Source organism: Spinacia oleracea, chromosome 4 (genome assembly GCF_020520425.1).
Source record: "Spinacia oleracea cultivar Varoflay chromosome 4, BTI_SOV_V1, whole genome shotgun sequence".
Classification (NCBI taxonomy): domain Eukaryota; kingdom Viridiplantae; phylum Streptophyta; class Magnoliopsida; order Caryophyllales; family Amaranthaceae; genus Spinacia; species Spinacia oleracea.
Genome location: NC_079490.1, coordinates 18,106,848 through 18,129,743, shown reverse-complemented (window position 1 = coordinate 18,129,743; position 22,896 = coordinate 18,106,848).

The window sequence follows — 22,896 nt, the reverse complement described above, 5'->3', positions numbered from 1 at the left end:
TTATTATTTTCATAATCTAATTTGCATAAACATGGTTAAATATTACAAATTTGCAAGAATTAAAAGGGGTGATTAATTTTCGTAATTGTTAATTAATTGCAAATTGCGTTTATTTAATTATACGTACGCAGTTTTTCGCAGTTTCTTCGTTACTCATCCAAATCGAGTGATTTTTGTGTCAATTCCGCATGTAAAAGGCATTCTAAAATTTTGACAAAATTAATATTTTTCTGCCGAACCCAGAATTCTCAAATTCGAAGCCTAACTATGACTTTTCGAAGGTTTTAGTTTTTCGAATGCAAAATTTCGTAAATTTAAGATGTTAAATTAAATATTTGCGATTCTTGTTGATAAATCTTGAATTTTTGATTGACCTACTGTATATGTTTAACAAGTTTGAATGCCTAGCCTTGTTAATTATGCAATCTAATTTGTAATTATGATTAATTTGTTGAAAATTAGAATAATTTAGAATTAATTTGATTTTCATAATTAATTATAATTTAATTAGAAACCTATGATTAAAAACCACCATAAAAATTGTAAATTTATGATAAATTTTAAATTTTTATGACCTAGACTTGAATCCATGTAAATCGGAAATCAATTGAATAATAAATTTTCGATTTTTCGCCCTAAAATTATGAAATTAATATTATTTATTAATTTGTCATTAATTTTAAAATATAAATTTTAAATTTTTATGCGATTCGTTCATATAACTTGCACGCACAAAGCAATGGACGCTTCGTGTTACCCTTAAGGGGTGTTGTATAGTGCGGGCATGCGACGACGAGCAAGGGAGCTCGTCGCCCGTGCGGCACGATTGCAATGAGCAAGGGCGTAGTGCATGAGCACAAGGCAGCAGCCCTGCCTTGTGTCGTGGGCCACGAGCTATGAACAAATGGGCATGGGCGAAAGGCAAGCCAAGGCAGTCGCGTGTGGGCAGCAAGCGAGCTGCGCCACAACGCGCACTGCCTCGCGCAAGAGCGCGCAGCCTCGCGCGCAGCGAGCGCAAGCTCGCGTGCCACGAGCGCTGCGCCCAGCGTTGCTCGCGCGCACAGCGAGCGATGTCGCGCGCCCAGCGAGCGATGTCGCGCGCCCAGCGAGCGATGGCTCGCGCGCACAGCGAGCGCTGGCGAGCGCGCACTGCGAGCGATGGCTCGCGTGCGACGAGCGCTGGCGCGCGCGCAGCGAGCACCACAGCGTGCGATGGCTTGCGATTGGTAGAGCAGCAGCTATGCGACGAGCGCATGGGCTGCGCGCACATGGCCAGCAATGGCTGTGTGCGTGCGGCCCATGGGCGTGCAATGCGTAGGGTGTTTACGTTACGATTAGATCGTTTTGATTGTTTAATTTGAAAATTTCAGTTCACGTAATTTTAATTAATTTTAAAATTAATAATTTAAATTATTTTCTTGGATTTTAATTTTGAATATTGTAATTATAATAAATGTTATTTATTCTAATTATTTTACTAAAATTAAAATCATGAATTAATTTAAATAACGACTGAAATTAAATTAAACTTTTTGGATTCAATTATAAATTTATATGAGCTTTAAATTTTAATTAAATTTGTATGTTTCCGGTTAGACTAGAAATACATTTTTATGTTTAAAATTAGTAAAGCATATGAATTTATTGGTTTAAGTGGGAGCGCTTTTTAGTCATAAACTCTTGATTAGGTCTACAAATCCTTAAGGTTAAAACAACTTGATTAGAATTAATAAGGACTGAATAATTGGTAGATTATTGGTGCCCTTGATTAATTGCTGCAAATATTTACGTGATGCATAATGTGTTTTACTAACCAGCTATGTGGGCCATTCATGATAATGAATGGGTGAATGGTATATATTGTATATGTACTGTTTTGCAGGTTATGAAGTGACTAGTATGACCCAAGTAGGATAGAAAATATGGTCTGCGTACCATTAATTTGAATGTAATTGGTCTAAAGTACCAAAGTTATTTTTCAATTCAAATATGGTCTGCGAACCATCAAATAGTTGTAATTAGTTATAGCTTATCCTATTTGAAGAAAATGGTGCCTCCCACGGAGATTTTCAAGACGGACTTTGAAGTCAAAGCTTCAAGATGAAGTCGGGCCATACTAGATCACATTTATCTTATGCATGTTTAAGTTATTTATTGCTTTTAAATATGTCTTAAGATGCATGAGATCAAAAGCTTGATTATGTTGCATGATTAAGGATTTTAGTTCACTTAAAATCTAACCAACATAGTAAGAGCCTTAAGTTCCAAACTTAAAAATTGAGTTAAAAGGTGCCATGCCAAAATATACACTTGCTTGGATATCCTTTACATCAATCTAGTAATAGTTTTCGCTCAGCGAGGTGTTACTTATTGGTCCTAAAGGGGCAAGGTACACAAATAATTGTGAGTACATGTTAGTTTTGGTGAAACTCAACGATATAAGTAAGGAGTCCTTTTATGTCGTGGCAAAATCGATAGGTTTACCTAATAAGTTCTTAGACGTACCTATCAACCAAGAATAGTTTCTAGACTATTAGCAAAAGGCTTTTGCTTACCTAAGATGTTCTAGGATTAAGTCGACAAACTGTGCTTAGTTCTTCAATGATTTTAGGATCTTGGAATCATTTTATTCACACCTGCCGGAACACATAACTTGAATAAAATGCTTAATAAACATTGAATTATGCATGTATGCTAGAATTTAAGTTTATTAAGAGAAACTGTGAATGGTTATTTATTTGTTTATTCTTTTCAATTGTAGTTTTTAATATGGCAAACAACAATCAAAACATCATCATGGGTTCTGAGCTTATGGTCAAGCTGAACCTGACAAATTTTCTTGAATGGGAAGCTAAGCTAGTTGAAATAGTCAAACTCAATGGACTTGAGTATGTACTGTCACATCCCATGCCAAGCTACTATGCCAGAGACATGACCCCTGAGAGATTTTACGCCTGGGATGCGGATCTCAAAAAGGTTATGAGTCTCATGCTGAACAATATCCCTGATGATTGGGCTAAAAGGTTTGTAGCATATGAACCTTTTACGCTCATCAAGAATCTGAGGGATATCTGTCGTGGAAGTACGGAGGACAGGGACCTGAACGTCCATGAGTTGATTGAATCAATGTCTGGTCTAAAGGTTAGTTCTCCCAACAGGTGTTATAGGATGGAGGTCCAAGAAACACATGTTCAGCTCCTTCGCACTAAACAGAGGGTAGGCGTCCCACTGAGGTTCCATGTGGATCTTATGTGTTCATACTTTGATCGCCTAAGTCTACTAGGAACACCAATAAGCGAAAGGATGGCAGTCTCTGTCTTGCTCAATTCACTACACAGTGGGTTTGGTCGCTTCAAGCAACTATACCTAAGTGAACCAAGAGAAGAAACAGTTGCAGAATTTGTTCACCTTGTCAGAAAGGCTGAAATAATACTGGACTGTGAAGCCAAAGCTTTACTCAAGGCTAGAAAGAGACCGTTCAAGAAAGGTGGAAAGTCCAAGGGCAATGCTAAATCAAAGCAGGACAAGTCCACATCAAGCTGTCTTTATTGTGATGGAATAGGCCATTACAAAAGAGAATGTCCAAAGCTAAAGGAAGATCAGAAGAACGGAACAGTCGTTCCATCTTCAGGTATTTTCGTTATAGACTGTATACTTGCTAAATCAACTTCTTGGGTATTAGATACAGGTTGTGGCTCACACTTATGTTCCAATCCACAGGGACTAAGAAGAAGTAGAAAGTTAAGCAAGGGTGAAGTCGACCTACGAGTGGGAAATGGAGCACGGATTGCTGCATTAGCTGTAGGAACTTACTATTTGTCGTTGCCCTCCGGGCTAGTTTTGGAACTGGAAGAATGTTTCCATGTTCCAAGTCTTACTAAAAACATCATTTCAGTTTCTTGCTTAGATGCTAAGGGATTTTCCTTTTTAATAAAAGACAATAGTTGTTCGTTTTATTTTAAAGAGATGTTTTATGGATCTGCTAGATTAGTCAATGGACTTTATTTATTAGATCACGACAAACAAGTATATAACATAAATACCAAAAAGGCCAAAAAGGATGATTCAGATCTCACCTATCTGTGGCATTGTCGATTAGGCCATATAAACTTGAAACGCTTAGAAAGACTTCAAAAGGAAGGAATTCTAGAACCATTTGACTTAGAGGATTATGGTAAATGCGAATCATGTTTACTTGGCAAAATGACAAAGCAACCTTTCTCTAAAGTTGGAGAAAGAGCAAATGAACTATTGGGTTTAATCCATACAGATGTATGTGGACCAATGAGTACAAATGCTAGAGGTGGTTTCAGCTACTTTATCACTTTCACTGATGACTTCAGTAGGTATGGTTATGTCTACCTAATGAAGCATAAGTCTGAATCCTTTGACAAATTCAAGGAATTTCAGAGTGAAGTAGAGAATCAATTAGGCAAGAAGATTAAGGCACTGCGGTCTGATAGAGGCGGTGAATATCTGAGCTATGAATTTGATGACCATCTGAAAGAATGTGGAATTCTATCAGAGTTGACTCCTCCTGGAACACCACAATGGAATGGTGTGTCGGAACGGAGGAACAGAACCTTGCTAGACATGGTCAGGTCAATGATGGGTCAGGCCGAACTTCCATTAGAATTTTGGGGACATGCACTAAATACAGCTGCACTCACTATAAATAGAGCTCCGTCTAAAGCTGTCGAAAAGACTCCATACGAATTATGGTTTGGAAAGCCTCCAAATGTGTCTTTTCTTAAGATTTGGGGATGTGAAGTATACGTCAAACGATTAATTTCAGACAAACTTCATCCAAAATCTGAAAAATGTATCCTTGTGGGCTATCCAAAGGAAACAAAGGGGTATTACTTCTACAATACATCTGAGAACAAGGTGTTTGTTGCTCGAGATGGTGTCTTTTTGGAGAAAGATCACATTTCCAAAATGACAAGTGGGAGAAAAGTAGACCTCGAAGAAATTCGAGTCGAACAACAAACTCTAGAGAATGCTCAAGATGACATTCAGGATGAAACTCAGAGATCTTTAGAAGAATCTGGTGAGAATCATGGTCAATCTAGAAATTTTACCCCGCGTAGATCGCAAAGATATAGATCTCAACCGGAAAGGTACTTAGGTATTTTGACGAACGAGAGCTATGACGTTCTATTACTTAAAAGTGATGAACCTGCGACTTACAAACAAGCTATGACGAGCCCTAGCTCCAAGCAATGGCAAGAAGCCATGCAATCTGAATTGGACTCCATGTCTGAAAACCAAGTATGGGATTTGGTCGATTTGCCAGATGGCTACCAAGCCATTGGAAGCAAATGGGTTTTCAAACTGAAAAAGGACAAGGATGGGAAACTTGAAGTTTTCAAAGCTAGATTGGTTGCAAAAGGTTACAGGCAAGTCCACGATGTGGATTACGATGAAACCTTTTCACCAGTTGCAATGCTAAAGTCTATTCGGATAATGTTAGCAATCGCTGCATATTACGATTACGAAATATGGCAGATGGATGTCAAAACTGCTTTCTTAAACGGCATTTTAACAGAAACTGTGTTTATGACACAACCTGAAGGTTTTGAGGATCCAAAGAATGCTAAAAAGGTATGCAAGCTAAAGAAGTCAATCTACGGATTGAAGCAGGCATCCAGGAGCTGGAATATACGTTTTGATGAAGCAGTCAGTGACTTTGGTTTCATCAAGAACGCAGACGAATCTTGTGTATACAAGAAGGTCAGTGGGAGCAAAATTGCTTTCCTAGTATTGTATGTCGATGACATATTACTTATCGGAAATGACATTCCTATGTTGAACTCTGTCAAGATTTGGCTTGGGAAATGTTTTTCGATGAAAGATCTAGGAGAAGCACAGTACATATTGGGCATCAAGATTTACAGAGATAGATCTAAAAGGATGATTGGACTTAGTCAAAGCACTTATATCAATAAGGTGCTTGATAGGTTCAAGATGGCAGACTCCAAGCGAGGCTACCTACCCATGTCTCATGGAATGAATCTAAGCAAGACTCAGTGCCCAAAAACACTTGATGAGCGTAGACGAATGAATGGGATTCCATATGCATCATTGATTGGTTCAATAATGTATGCTATGATATGTACACGCCCGGATGTTGCGTACGCACTCAGTGCTACGAGAAGATACCAGTCAGACCCAGGAGAGGCGCATTGGACTGCTGCCAAGAATATTCTGAAGTACCTGAAAAGGCACAAAGATGACTTCCTGGTCTATGGTGGAGATGATGAATTAATTGTTAAAGGCTATACGGACGCAAGTTTCCAAACCGACAAAGATGATTTCAGATCACAGTCTGGGTTTGTCTTCTGCCTCAACGGAGGAGCAGTAAGCTGGAAAAGTGCTAAGCAAAGCACCATTGCGGATTCTACAACTAAAGCGGAGTACATTGCTGCACATGAAGCAGCAAAGGAAGCTATATGGCTAAGGAAGTTCATAGGTGAACTTGGTGTAGTCCCCTCCATTAAAGGACCAATAGCCCTGTATTGTGATAATAACGGAGCTATTGCACAGGCAAAGGAGCCTAGACACCACCAGAGAGTCAAGCATGTACTTCGTAGATTTCACCTTCTACGAGAGTTCGTTGAAAGAAAAGAAGTCGAGATAAACAAGATTGGAACTGATGACAACATATCAGATCCATTGACTAAACCTCTGCCGCAGGCGAAGCACAACTCGCACACTGCAGCTATGGGAATCAAGCATATTGGAGAATGGCTTTGATGTCTCTGTTTAATGTTTTAAAGTTTTAGAGTTTAAATCTTTGTAAAACATTATTGGTTAATCATTCACAATAAATGAAAAGAATTCATTTTTCCATTTAATTTGTGGTTTATTAAATGATGAGTCCCTTCAATTTGACAATATATTCAAGATAGACTGTCAGGACCAGTCCTGTGACTAAGAAATGTCTATCAAGTGAACTTGAATGTCAAAGGTTGAAAATGGTCCCTAATCGGAGTTTTCTATAAAATTGGACGCATAGAAAACGTTAGACGATTAGAATGCAAGATGACTAGTAGTTCTGTTTCTTGAACTATGTGGACATGGCAATGTCATAATCATTTGCATAGATACTTACTTTGGGAAGACTAGTATCGGACAAGACCTATGAAACTTTACTGTAAGAGATGAAAATCTGTCATAAGTAAATTTCATTAAATTATTAGACACTAAATCCTCAATACCTGAGTGATTTGAGATTACTTGTTTGAGAACTGGTTGCTTTGACGTTGACCAACCGTCGCACCGTAAAAGGAGGCTATAAAGGCAACGCTCAGGTAATCACCTATCAAACAAAGTCTAATCTCAAGATCGCAAGATTGGGATTGTCCTCCCATAAATCGGGATGAGATGCTTAAAAGTTGTACAAGGCCACTCGGAGAGCTAGAAACTGTGAAATGCATGGCCGTGCTCGGATGAATCATAGGCTATGATTATCTGTTTATTTGATCAGTTGAACTCTGAAACCGAGGAACACCTCTGGACATAATAAGGATGACAACTCTTACCTTATGTTCAAAAGCAAGCATCGAGCGACAAAGGAATTAGGAAATGCACACTTGTCCCTAAGGACAAGTGGGAGACTGAAGGAAATAATGCCCTTGGTCCAAGTATGCATTCTATGATAAGTCTAATAAATGCGGTTCAGTATTAATTAACAAGTTAATAATTCAGTGAGATCAAGTGAGCTGAATGCCTAGCTAGAGGCCGCTTCAGTTCAAGTGGAATTAATGATATTAATCCACAGCTTACTCTTGACTGAACCCGTAGGGTCACACAAATAGTACGTAAACGGATCAAGTATTTAATGGCATTAAATACTCCATCTATGAATATTCGGAATCGACGGATCTTGGTTTCAGTGGGAGCTGAGATCGTCACAGGCAAGAAATGAATACTCCGGAAACGATGATATTGTCGGAAACGGAAATATGGATCGTATCGGAAATATAAATATTGTCCAAGTCGTAGATGTTGCCGGAAACGGAAACATGGTACGTATCGGAAAATATTATCAGAAATGGAAATATTGCCAGAATCGGAAATATTGCCGGAAACGGAAATATTGTCAGAATCGGAAATATTATCGGAATCGGAAAATAATTCCGGAAACGGAAATATTAAATATTTGTTCGAAACGGAAATTAATTCCGGAATCGGAAATATTAAATATTGTTCGTATCGGAAATGAATTCCGGAATCGGAAATTTAATCGGAAGCGTATCGTACGAATAAGCATCGGACGAGGCCTGCCGGACGAGGGCCCAGCACGAAGCCAGGCCATCGCCCAGCAAGCCAAGCGCGCCACACGAACAGCCAAGGCCACGCCAGGCCCAGCGCAAGGCCAGGCCCAGCAGGCCGTGGCAGCGCGCACAGCGCGCGCAGCGCGCGCAGGAGCTACGTGGGCTTGTAGCTCGCGTAGGCCTTGCTGCGTGGGCTGCTGCTCGCACGCACGCGCATGGGCGGCCCATCGTGGCTGCCGTGTGTGTGTGCATAAGTGTTTGTGTTCATGCACGATTCCTAAAACATGCAGAGTTCGGTTAATGATTAAATTCCTAATTCTATTTGATAAATTAATTAATTAGAGTTCTTGTAGGATTCTAGGTTTAATTAATTTGTATCTGAATAGGATTCCAATTCCCTTTCCATACCCCTATAAATATGTGGCCTGGGTTCACAATTTATAACGAGTTTAAAAGTATTCAAAGTGAGTTTTTGAGAGAAAAATTCAATCACACATCTTGCTCAAAAGTGCCGAAAATTCTAGTACCTTAAGGGCGATTCTAGTTGGTCAATCTTAAGGCGGATCCGGACGTGCTGTGGACTATCTACGGAGGGACGACACTTGGAGTCCTAAAGACTTGTTCTTGTTCGGTTCGGGCGCAGCTAGGGAGGGCACGCAACAAAGAGTATGCATCTAAATTATGCTATATGATTATGTGTAAATAATATGTAATCCTGGGTTAATGGTTGTTTCCGCATGATTTATGTAATATCATATGTATCATAACCTAACAGTATGAAAACATGAAGAAGAGCATAACACCATCTCCGAATTATACGAAGCAGAATACAATTATGAATTTTGATAATCAAAATTACATACGTAGTCCTTGTTATTTTGTTAAGATATGCGATATGTCATTGTCCCTTATAAAGCAAAGGCACTAAAAATTTTATCTACAACTTCTATCCTGAAAAAGTTCACAAAATACAAAGGATTAAAAGTTCCTCTGAAAATTAATCTAAAGCAACCAAAATGTCACAAGAAAGGTCCAAACCCCATGCCTTTCCCCATTAAAATCTGGCCAGGTTTAGTAGTTTACTATGTTCTCTTGTAATCGAACAAATAATAATGCAAGTCGTAGAGAAAAACAAAGTCGGTACCCAAAATTGCAAATTGAGCATGGAAAATGATTTGTATATCTTAAAAGTTAATCAAAATACAAAACATTAGAAAATTTCTCATGATATTAGACCATAAAATTCTGTAAAATCCTCTTAAACAACATAAATTTCACAAGTCCTATAGATCGAATCCCAAATCTGTTCTCATTAAAATTATCCTAAAATTAACTACTTTCATCAAGTTTCCGGGAGAGCTTTTTTTCCCAAACCTCACATTGGGGAAGGGGGGAACTTGAAATTCAATTAAGGAAGGGGTAAAGGTATACTAAAGATCATAGGGAAATTAAAATGAAAAACTGTGCATAAATCGCAATTTCTTTTAGAACATTTGGATTAGCAGTTACCCTTTTCAGTTATTTAAACACAAATATTTTCCAAATTGAAACGTCACCGTTTTTCTTCACCTTCATCAATTTTTTTCATGCAAAAAATTAAATGGTAACAAATCAATTAAACCAATAATCAGAAAATCAATCACACCCAAAAATTATACTAATTCTTTTGAACCCCAACATCATCTTAGACCGGCGCCGCCGCGGTGTCACCAACGGAAGGACCAAGTAGGCAGAGATTAAACATTTGTATTTAGATATTTCTATGTCAGTTATCCATATCCTATCATTGAGATCCAGAACAACCTTCTCATCACTAAAGCAAAATTTGACAAAAATATTATTAAAAACACGATTAATTTCATTAAAAAGAGGAAGCAACTTACCTGATTCTCATTGGAAAATTCAACAGCAAAACCCACCCATAAACGACAAAAAATGAGGCTTCTTGGGTTTTCTTTTTGAAATTAAACTAACAATTTGACATAGGATTTAAGGTTGGAGATAATTGATGCTTGAATGGTGTTTAGTTGAGTTACCGTTTCAATCGGCTTTTGTAATCAGTAAGTTTTCTCAACGATGGTGAGGGGTTTCAGGTTCAATTCAACGCCTGTTTTGATGATTTTTGGGATGTTTGGCCTCGTGTCGCAGACTCGCAGGGGAGCGTGGTGATGGTGGTCCGGTGAAGAGGGTGACATTTGAGGCAGAGTTGGATAGGTAGGAGACAATCAGGAGGATATTACGGGAGTTCCTCGCGGAGGATGATGCGAATATGGGATTCATTTTTTTGGATCGGATAGGTTTCCGTTCTCAATGGATGATGCGGCTCATGTTAACAATTTGACATAGGATATAAGGTTGGAGATAATTGATGCTTGAATGGATGAATCGATGCAATTTTGGTTTTTTGTTTTTTCAGATGTGAAGGTTGAAGGTCAGAGTTGAAGGTTGGAGAAGAGGATGACTTTATCTTCTGATTTGTCGTTTAACCGTTTTTGTTATTTAGGGTATTTTAAATAAAAAAATGTAATTAAATTCTAAAATTCCAGGAGGGGGCTACGTGGCTCTCCAACCTCCCTGCTATTAAATATTAGAATAGATTAGACCATCTATTGCTTTTTGATTTGCAAATTTCAATATACGTACGTTGTTAGCATCGATCAATATCTAGTTCGTACGTATTATTATGGGTGGCAGTGTCGATTGGTCAGAGCTTCCACGTGATATGTTAGAGAAAATTGCAGAGAAGTGCATGTCAAGGATGAATTTAAAGGAATTTATAATGTTTTCTTGTGTTTGTTCTTCATGGCACCTTGCTGCTGCTTTTGTTAAATCGAAGCAGCCACAGATGCCATGGTTAATGCTTCCAGATGACGGTGTTGACGACAATTACGAATGGAAAGATGATGATGATGATGAATTGCATGATGATAAAAGAAATTTGTTTGATTTGTGTAACAACAAGTGCTTCTATATGAGTCTTCCTCAAGCCTATAAGAGGAGATGCTATGGTACCGGTAGTGAATGGATATTTATGGTTGGTCTTGATCGTAACATTGATTTATTTAATCCTCTAACCAAGGAGTTACTTCCTCTACCATCGTGTAAAACCTTTCCCCACCCACGATCAGAGGATGATGACGACGTCTATGATGCCGACTTTTTAAGTCAATGGTTTCGCCTGAATTATATAGATAGAGTATTTGTAAAATATATTTGTGAGGGGGTCGAAAAAGCGCGAGGCTAATGCGTGACCTTGTCCCTCGTGGGTGTGACGATTCTTTTTATTCAATCAAGTGTAATTGGATTTCCTGTGAGTATACACCCAATTGACTAGTAATATAGGAGTCGACATTCAGTTTTTAACAACAATGAGAAAAAGTGACAAAACCCGGTTATCGTGACATAAAGGGAGTGCAATTATGTTTGACCACGACGGCCGTAGGTTCCCTTGTGATCCCTGGTGTGGGGATCTCTCAATATACACCCGCAAGGTAGAGATTGAGGGTTCGGGGGACTGTAACTACCGAGAGGAGTAATTCGCTCGTCGATAACTCCAGAGGCAGGATATCCTTACTAGCTCAACATAAATAATTGAAGGGACATGCGTTAACTATTAAACTAATCTGAATTGATTTTAGCAATATGCAGCATATAATACTAATTCGATCGTGATTATCTGATTTAAATAGCATTAAGGGACCTAGCATGATAATCCGATTTCCCAAAAATATTATATTTGTTTAGTCAGATTCGGATTCTAAAATCCGTAGAGTTTGAGATTAATTTGAGTCTTTTAGCGCGTATCAATTTGTGACGGAATGCGTCTGGGCCCGTTACGAACTCTAGGCTCGTTAGGATTTAAATTAATACGTAACTCTTATTTCCGAATCCTATTAGGAATAGGATTCTCGCAGTTTTCTATCTCATTTAGGATTTATGTTGGAATGCAACACCTAATTCTGACAGGTTTCTATCTTTTATGATTTGCCACTTTTAGAAGCTACCTTTTACGGCAGTTACTATTTTTAGCAGGTTTCCATAAATAGCAGGTTTCGGGTGAAATGAAATAGGGAATCGAGATTCGTTTATTTTATAGGAGATGCGTTGTCAAGTGGAGTTTTAATGCTTTCATCATCGAACCTTTCCCTTGCGGGAATGGGGACAAAAGTAGGTGTCTACAGTTAGCCCCCACTTTGACTGAGTCTTGGAGTAAGACGATGGTCAAAGTATTAGACGGAGTGCGTCACACAAGCCATGATGTATGTGACCTGTTTTGCGAAGGGTCTCACGAGCCCCCGAGTGATAACATTTGACTTAAGGGTCATCACTTGAAGTGTCGACATATCCCTCACGTGTCATTGGGATTTGTCAACTGATAGTATAGAAACTCCCTCACTTTGTCATTGGAAGGATCTAAAGATGCGTAGAAACTCCCTCACTTTGTCATTGGGAGTAACTACAGATGTTTTCGAAATTAAAGCTGTAAAGTGTAATTGGGCCTGGCCAAGCCCAATCACGAGGTAAAACGTTTTTAAAGATTCTCATTTTCAGGGCTAGCTAAACGAGAAAACCCCCTTGTTTTTATAGGATGTAAAACGAAGGGAAATCCAACAAACCAATCCTTTAATTTTTGGAAAAAGGAAAAACCAATAAAAGTTATCGCTGCAGCGACTAAGGACCTGCGCTGTTAGTGACGCAGACCCCGCCCGCTGAAGGTGGGCGAGCCTATCCTCTGAGGGTGGACCCCCCGTCCGATAGAAGTGGACGAATCTGTTTTGAAAATAAGGACCTACGCGGTTTGTGACGTAGACTCCGCCGGCTGAAGATGGCGAGCCTGTCCGCTGAGGGTGGACCCCCCGTCCGATAGAAGTGGACGAATCTATTTTGAAAATAAGGACCTACGCGGTTTGTGACGTAGACCCCGCTGGCTGAAGATGGCGAGCCTGTCCGCTGAGGGTGGACCCCCCGTCCGATAGAAGTGGACGAATCTGTTTGAAATTTTTGTTTTTTTTTTTTAAATAAGGACCTACTTGGTTTGCGCCGTAGACCCCGCCGGCTGAAGATGGCGAGCCTGTCCGCTGAGGGTGGACCCCCCGTCCGATAGAAGTGGACGAATCTGTTTGAAAATTTTGTTTTTTTTTTTTTGAAAATAAGGACCTACGTGGTTTGCGCCGTAGACCCCACCGGCTGAAGATGGCGAGCCTATTTTAAATTTGAAGACTTTATTCTTTGAAAAACTGAGGACCTGCGCGGCTTAGTAACGCAGACCCCGCCCGTTGAGGGTGGGCGAGCCCATTTTGAATTTCTTATTTTGCCTATGTAGAAGAGCCTTCGGTGATTACAACCTGTTGGTGGGTCGTAATATTTCCCGATTAGATGTGTCCTATAAGTGGGTCCACACTGTGTATATTTAACAATATATTTTTTGAGATATCCAAACATGATATGGTGCGTGGCGCAGTCTGGGAATGTGATTTTGGTTGCGCGCTCTTTGTTGGAGTCCACTTTTCGCGAGCCCCCAAGTGTTGGGGCTCGTCGGTTGTTTTTCGCGTCTTGTAATCATGTTCGGGGTCACGCTCGTATGTGCGAGCGACCTCCTATAGTAGTGTGCTATTTTAGTGAAGCCGTGGAGTGCGACTTTAGGCAATTTTCAAGTCGAATGAGTATGGCAGGGCCCACTAGAAGTTAGGGCCTTTTTTGAGTCTGGGATCATTTTTGGCGCCCAAGCCTGGGCGTTAAAGATTTCGGCGCCCAGCGCTGGGCGCTGAAAATAATTCCTGGCGAGCTTTCTTGATGACACAGTTGGCCTCTTGTTCGTTCGTTTATTTCACTTGGAAGCTCTATGTATTCTCTTTTCTTTTGTTTTTTCTTTATTTTTAGAACGTGATGATTTTCTTGAGAAGCCGTAGCCGATTGGTGGACTACGGTGCTTGTCGCTTTGGGGCGATTATTTTAAGGAACCGTTGCTCTTTAAGGCTTACAGTTATTGCAACAGTGGGGCGAGTCTATATGGCCCGAGGAACATACCTTGAGGCGTAAGACTTTGATCGCTCTTGTATATATTTTTTTTCTTTTGAATGCGTTCGTGAATGATGACATGTATGTGCGAACGAGCGTTCATAGAATGGCCGTTGTGTGTGGTCCATTAATCAGATTGCTTGAATTGTTTCATTTTTTTTGAGTAACGACTGATTTTGAATAGTTTGCTTAGAAGCTTGATAGGGGCCAGGTCCATTCATGAAGTGGGCTCAAACATCGCCCTTACGATTGTTCGAACATTTGCTTCGAGATTTTTTTTATTTTGCTATGGTTGTTTCGTAGCTGGGAGCCCCCAAGTATGCATGTTGGGATGCTTCCTTTTGGCGTACGATTTTTGGTAGGTTCTTTTGAGAAAGATGCCTTGGGGTCCCGCTCGTGTAGGTGCGAGCTATCCCTTCCGTGGTAGGTAATAGTTTGCTACCTTTAATCCTTGATGTAGAAGTCGTGTGGCTTGCGAATTTGGGCGATAAGTAGTCTTTGCCTCTTACTCTTGGTTGTGCTTGCATTAGTGCAATGTGCCTTACCCTTTTTTAGACTTGTACTGTGGGATTATGGTGCAACGCAGGCTTGTGTGGCCTAACGGCGTGTCTTAGAACATTCCTCCAAGTGTTGGGATATCATTATTATTTTTTGCATTGGAGTACTTTATCATGCCTCGTTCAGGTGTTCGAACAAGTGTAGCATCTTCTGCGTGGGTTTGCACGGCTTATTACTTCGTTCGATGCGAGGATTCATAGGTGTTTCTTTCTTATTTTTGTATCTGGGCAAAACATGGCTAGTAGAAAGATTCAGCGCCCAGGCTGGGGCGTTAAAGATATCGGCGCCCAGCTCTGGGCGTTGAAAATGATTTCTGGGCAGAACTTTGACAGTATTTTTTTCTTTCGTTCTTTTTTTTAGGAACGATGTAGACTGTGTAACGGGCGCTTTATAGGGCGAGCGTTATGTGCAGTGGTTTGATCGGAGTTTTGGTGACTCGCGACTTTCAGTTACCCTTGATAGTGGGGTGACTTTATATATTCTAAGTAGTGCTTAGAATTTGGGAGGGGTTGCAGCCATTCTAAGGTTCGTTTTACACGATTAAAGCTTAGGATTGTGCCCCTATGACATATGTATAGCATTAGTGTTGAGAATTTGCGATGAAATCGTCATTTCGAGCATTTTTAGAGTGTTTTTCTCAAGCCCCCAATTGTAGCTACGGGATTGGCTTGGTGCTATAATGCTTTGCATACGTTTTTATGCATTCATGGTGACACGGATCATGAATAGTTTGAACCCGACTCGTTTAGTGCGAGGTACGTTCGTGTAGTGACCTGCTACTTCTCTTGTAAATGTCGTATTATGCGACATCGCCATGGTCAAGGTAGTAACATGTGGAAGTGTGCCTTGACCAAAAGCTAGGTGCCTTTCTTTACCCATAATCATATTTAAAAAATCTTTTTGATCCACTTGCAACGTTGAGATAGACGCATACTAAGCTTAAACCAACGACACTTTATTATGTTCGAAGAAGTCTTTAAAAATCATGTGAAAAATATTTAAAATCCGAGTCCTACTGTGCACAATCCGAGGTGTCCTAAGTAGGTTGACTTATAGAAGGGTTCGTACAGGATTACATGAGTGAATCAAAATATTGTTACGATTTTTGGAATGCTGTCTAAGGATTTGCTGGAAGCCAGGGTGCAGGCGTCAAGATATACTTGTGCCCGTTTGGCGTGTACTTTAGGCTTTTAGGGCCATCTTTTCCAAAATTGCGGGAATATAAACTGTTTTCAAATTGACTTAGATTTACTTGGTGTATGTCTGTATAAAAGGTCGAGGTGTACTTAGTTCCTTCCCTATCTCTTTCATTTCAATTTTTAGCCCCCAGTTGCTATTATGTCTTCCCATTAATGATGCTTTTAGATTTCGATTTTCGATGCCCGTGTCATATGTCTGAGTAGAGTGAGCCTTGGTTAAGTGCCAAGTCCTATTGACAATGTCTGATTTTTTTTCAAAGGGGATTAGCAAGCATTCGAATTACCGTAAACGGGTGCCCTGAGTTCGAAGGAACGATGGGGTGATGCCGTAGAACAATCCTCTTCATTGCAAGCTTACTGCCTTTACTACTTGTTGGCGATTATGACTGTGTCTAGTGGTGAAAGAAGGTCTTTAAGCGAACGACTATGTCTAGTGGTGAAAGAAGGTCTTTAAGCGAACGACTATGTCTAGTGGTGAAAGAAAGTCTTTAAGTGAGTTAGTTCGCTTTTAGGGAGGGTCAAGTCGAGTACTTTAGAGGTCATGGGCGCTTGCACTAGCCCCCATTCAATTAAGGCAGAGCGATCTTTTGAGTCTTGGCTATGCGCCTAGGAGTGTGAGTGTTCCTTCTGGCAAGGTACGTGCCTTTATTATTTTTCGATGTGTGCTCATTAATTTTGGCATCTTGGTGACTTGGATTCTTCCTTTGACTTAAATTTTTCTTTCGACTTGGGTCGCAAGTAATTAAATTTCAATAAGGGACTCTATTTCTTATTCTTGTTGTTCTATAGGCTTTAATATTTTTGCAAATTGGTTGGACCGAATCATGGATTGCCTACGTATCCGCCTTAAATAGATTTAATTTGGAATCAGGTCTTGCGTAGTTCTTAACCTAGAAAATGGTTTGTTAGAATGCCGATTTTAAACAAGTACGTTCTGAGGTGGAAACGTATTATTTGAAACGGTAGAATAAGTGAAGTTTATTATTATTTTAATCTGCTGCCTTGCCGTAAGCCAAAAATTTGTTTTATATTTTTTTTTGAGTACATGTATTTTTCCTTGGTGGTACGTATATCTGAATACGTGCTGTACCCCCCCAAGTGTTCGTTATTTTTCCGTGTATGTGCGGATAAAATGACGAGCACTTCTGGACAAAATTTGGCAAGCAGAGAGAATAAGCGCCCAGACTGGGGCGCTAAAGATTCCGGCGCCCAGCTCTGGGCGCTGATAATGATATCTGAGCAGATTTTTTGTTTTGTGCCAAATATTTGTGAATCTTTTTTGTGCGCTAAACGTTCTTTTTCTTTTTAAACGAATTTTTAAAGGCGCTTTGCAAAGTTCGCTGTTTTATTATTTATTATTTTTTGTACTTTTCATTTGTTTTCCTTTTTATTCGTGACTCAAGACAGTTTGAAAGATGGGTTGAATGAGTTGCATAGGTATTGGTCAAGCATAAGGATTACATTTTCTAGGACTCACAATTTGCAGCCTCAAGCTAGTGTCATGAGTTTAAATCAACCAAGGTCAATGAGTAGCATGGGGACGGCTCAAGGGTATATCAACAGGATGTATCCATACAAGTTATATGGTCATTATGCTAATGGTTGTGTAAGAACAGGTTTTGGGCTTTGGAGATGATGGGCATGACGCACATGTCAATGGCCGTGCGTGGTTGATAACAAGTTCAAAAACAAGAGTTGAGGTAATGGTTTCTTGGGTTATGGCAATGAGAACATGGATGGGTTAAATGAGCTGAACAGGGACCCAGAGCGAAGGCGTCTAAGAGCATAAGAATTGGAAAGGGTAGACATCGTAGAATTTTATGATTTGGATTGGTTGACTCAATTCTTTTCCTTTGTTTACCTGGGTAGGTTTCGCACTTTGGGAGGTACGGGCTATGTATTTCATGGCTCGCTCTTTTCGCTCTCCCTTTTCTTTTTCTCTTTTTTTTTTCTTTTTCGCTCGAGATTTCCCTCCCCTTTTAGGCTAAAAGGTAGATGGTTGTGGTCTTTGAGTCACGAGGCGAGACTGAGTGAGCCTCGTTTGGTGGGCCTATAGTGGACCTTTAATTTCAGTAGGCCTATGGTGGACCTTTAATTTTAGTTGGCCTATGGTGGACCTTTAATTTTAGTTGGCCTATGGTGGACCTTTAAATTATCTTACTTTGCAAGCATATTTAGTCGTTTCTTAAAATGTGCAAATAGCGTAGATTCAAAATGTTGTTTTTACCTTATTGAAATTTAACGAAAGAATTACATCGAAAATAACTTTTTTGCTTCTTTTCAGATTCTAATTTTCGGGATTTAATTGGAAGTTGTGATTTGGACTCGAACTTTCATTAATTTTTCTGAATACAAGGAGGTGGCCTAGACTCAAAATAATGACATGGCGTAAGCCTATAATACTTGACCAAGCGACTCTTAGGCTAATTGGACCATAACTTTCGTTGGTTGACACTTTAGATTTTAATCCTTGGGTGTTCATTTGTCATGCGCCATTTTGCTTAATGTTGGCAAGGTAGTTAATTGGGGAGATCGAATTTTTATTTTTTCAAGATTAGAATCATTAGTGCGGCTTCTCTCTTAGTGTGTATTGCTTTACCCCAATGGTAGCCTTATGGTATGCCGATTTGGGTATTTTCATGGTTGGTCATGTTGCATTCATGGAAAATCTTTTAGTCCGTACTTAGTAGTATTTCAAGGAGCGAGTGACTCGAGAGGACTATGATAGTCGTGACCCAATGTGATCATAAGCCTTGAGGCCATTAATTTTTGCCAATGGTATTGATACCTTAGGTTCACTTTGGGGGTTGTGCGACTATGGGGGAATGATTTTCAGAATGTGACCGTTTCCATTTTGCAAATACTATAATATATTATTTTTATTGGTGAGAGAGAGTATTGAGGCCGTGGATTCTTAGCAAGGGATGACAATTACATATGGGTGCTCATTGATTTAAATGTTAGGAAGGGAGACTCAATATGGTTTAACTTTTTAACTTGCAGAACGACACCAAGCATTAGGACCGATTCTATGGATAAGACAACTAAGACTTAGGATTTGGATTGTATTTTGGCATAGCCTAGTCTAGACTCGGATTTATTTGAAAATTTATTTTTTCTTGAAAACTTTATTCGAACATTATTTTTTGAATATTTTGCCCATGTGACATTCAAGATCGTTTAATTAGCATGCTCGGTTTTGGTGCCGAGCATTGTCGTCGTAGAAGGCCTAACAACGACACAAAGAGTTATTTACTTTTTTATTTTTTTAGTCGCCTTTAGAGTCGAGTGCCTTTTCATACGCCCCTGCAGCAATTTTTACGAAAAGTTTTTTTTGCTACGTATATTTTTTCATGCGCGGGCACCGAGGCTGCTGTGCCTGACCAAAAGGCCAGGCAGCAACTTCAGCGCCCAGCAGTGGGCGTGAGAAACCTTGGTGCCCAGCCAGGGGCGTTGAAAGTGCGTCCCTGGCTGGTTCTCGTTTTCTGTTTGCGTCTACTTTTGTTTATGCGACTTCGATTTTACGTGCTTGCCTAATAACGTCCTTTACGCGTTGTGCAGCGTTTGTGGGATTCGTTACGGCCATCCCGAGCGTCGCTTATTTTTGTGGCGATCACTCGGGTTTGCGGAACACGTATTTCGGTATAACTCTTTGGCAAATTAGTCTATGAATGTTTGGGCAATTTTTAAGGTCGTTGGTTTTCTAGGATAGTTTGTCACACACAATCACATATTTCGCTACACATAACTACATTACAAACATGGATTTGAAAATTAAACATGCCACGTAGTTTATGATGGGCTTCTATGGGTAGTTTATTTGCGCCTGGCTTGGTACCGCTTCTATCGTAGATCCAACACATGCCCCGGTCGAGGTAGTGTCTTTAACAGGCGAATTTCGCTCAAGAGGCCAACCCGCAAGTGCAAGCCAAGGGGGCATGCAGGCGAGAGGGACCTAATGAGCGAGCGATTGGGTTCGGGATAGGTGTACTACCTGCACAAGTACCGAGTGGGAAACATGCGCGGCGTATGCACCCCCCTATTGGCGAAAAAAGGTATCCTTAGTCCCAACTCCCGAGGGAGCCGAGATTCGTTATGATGTTCTGCCCGTTCACATTAATATGCTGATTTTCAGGTCGTCCCAACTTGATGGGGAAATAAACGCGGGGTAGGATCGTTTCACCCTTCGGCTATTTTGATTACCTACAAGCACGAGTATTTCCTTCACTATCCCCAGCAGAGTCGCCACTGTGAGGGGGTCGAAAAAGCGCGAGGCTAATGCGTGACCTTGTCCCTCGTGGGTGTGACGATTCTTTTTATTCAATCAAGTGTAATTGGATTTCCTGTGAGTATACACCCAATTGACTAGTAATATAGGAGTCGCCATTCAGTTTTTAACAACAATGAGAAAAACTGACAAAACCCGGTTATCGTGACATAAAGGGAGTGCAATTATGTTTGACCACGACGGCCGTAGGTTCCCTTGTGATCCCTGGTGTGGGGATCTCTCAATATACACCCGCAAGGTAGAGATTGAGGGTTCGGGGGACTGTAACTACCGAGAGGAGTAATTCGCTCGTCGATAACTCCAGAGGCAGGATATCCTTACTAGCTCAGCATAAATAATTGAAGGGACATGCGTTAACTATTAAACTAATCTGAATTGATTTTAGCAATATGCAGCATATAATACTAATTCGATCGTGATTATCTGATTTAAATAGCAATAAGGGACCTAGCATGATAATCCGATTTCCCAAAAATATTATATTTATTAGGCGTGATAGAACAATCATATTAGGTTAGTTTAACAGTTCATAAAAAGGGCGAGGAAAGCAGTTAAATCATCGAAAAGGGACACATTACGACGCACCCTTGAGAGGTGCGTCACGGTTCTCAGAAAACTAACCACTTTGACTTTGCTATTTCTCCTTTTTATTTAACTAATCTCGATTATGGGACAGGATACGTTCTGTTCGATTTATGGATCGATTGCGACAGCACGCATGAACAGTTTCGCAGCGAGAGGCTTAGGCTAAGGGGTTTAGAGTCAATACTCAGAATATATTATGTGTTGTTGTGTGTTTCACGTCGAAACTAGGGGCCTATTTATAGGGAAGAGTTCGTGGAAAGATAGAATTGCAGAGTTCTAATCCGCAAAGAATTAGGAAAACAAACGTACCCAGGTATTTTCAGCGCCCAGGCCTGGGCGCCGAAGATTTCGGCGCCCAGAGCCAGGCGTTGGAAATAGGGTCTGGGCAGTTTTTGTTTAGTCAGATTCGGATTCTAAAATCCGTAGAGTTTGAGATTAATTTGAGTCTTTTAGCGCGTATCAATTTGTGACGGAATGCGTCTGGGCCCGTTACGAACTCTAGGCTCGTTAGGATTTAAATTAATACGTAACTCTTATTTCCGAATCCTATAAGGAATAGGATTCTCGCAGTTTTCTATCTCATTTAGGATTTATGTTGGAATGCAACACCTAATTCTGACAGGTTTCTATCTTTTATGATTTGCCACTTTTAGAAGCTACCTTTTACGGCAGTTACTATTTTTAGCAGGTTTCCATAAATAGCAGGTTTCGGGTGAAATGAAATAGGGAATCGAGATTCGTTTATTTTCTAGGAGATGCGTTGTCAAGTGGAGTTTTTATGCTTTCATCATCGAACCTTTCCCTTGCGGGAATGGGGACAAAAGTAGGTGTCTACAATATTGAAGATGCAAAGCTTGAGTTATTCTTATTGATCGACCAGAATATATAGGAAACAAGGAGTTGCATATTAGGCAACCTCTACAACTGTCATACGAAATTAGCTAGGAATAGGAATTCTGGAATTAAACTATCCTAATGAAATACTGCCATAAACATATATTTCCTATTAACAATAATAGTCCTTAACACCCCCCCCTCAAGGTGGAGCATGCGGATCCAAAATGCCCAACTTGGAAAGAAGAAAGTCAAACTGTGTTCGTCCGAGTGCCTTTGTGAAAATGTCAGCTAGCTGTGTAGATGTCGGAACATATGACGGAGCAATTAGCCCCTCAGTTATTGCGTCACGAACAAAATGACAATCAACTTCAATATGTTTGGTGCGTTCATGAAAAACTGGATTTTTGGCCATGTGCAGAGCAGATTGACTGTCACAAAAGATCTTGATAGCCTTAGGATGATGGACACCTAAGCTTAACAACAAACCCTTTAACCATTTGAGCTCACAAGTTATTGCTCCCATGGAGCGATATTCAGCCTCGGCAGATGAACGAGACACTGTGTGTTGCTTCTTTGTCTTCCCAGAAATAGGAGAATTCCCAAGAAACACGAGCCAACCTGTTAAAGATCGACGAGTAACAGGACACGCCGCCCAATCCAAAAAGTACTTTAAGGCACCGAGATCCTTCATTTTAAAACAATCACTAAGATAAGCCTTGAACGTATTAAGTGCAGCGGAATCATTTCCAGAAATAATTAGATCATCAACATATACCAGAACATTTATCTGAGTGGCACCTTTAGTAAATGTGAAAAGTGAATAATCAGAGTAAGATTGGAGAAAACCATACGCTTTCAATGCAGTGACCAACTTAGAGAACCAACATCTAGGGGCTTGTTTCAACCCGTACAGAGATTTACGTAGTCTACAGACCAAGGTTGGATCCGGACTTTCAAAACCAGGAGGAAGCTTCATATAAACTTCCTCATCGAGATCACCATGCAAGAAGGCATTATGAACGTCCATTTGATGTAGCTCCCAATTTTTAGAAGCGGCAATAGCAAGAAAAGCCCGAACGGTTGTCATTTTTGCAACCGGAGCAAATGTTTCATTATAATCAATACCAGGTTG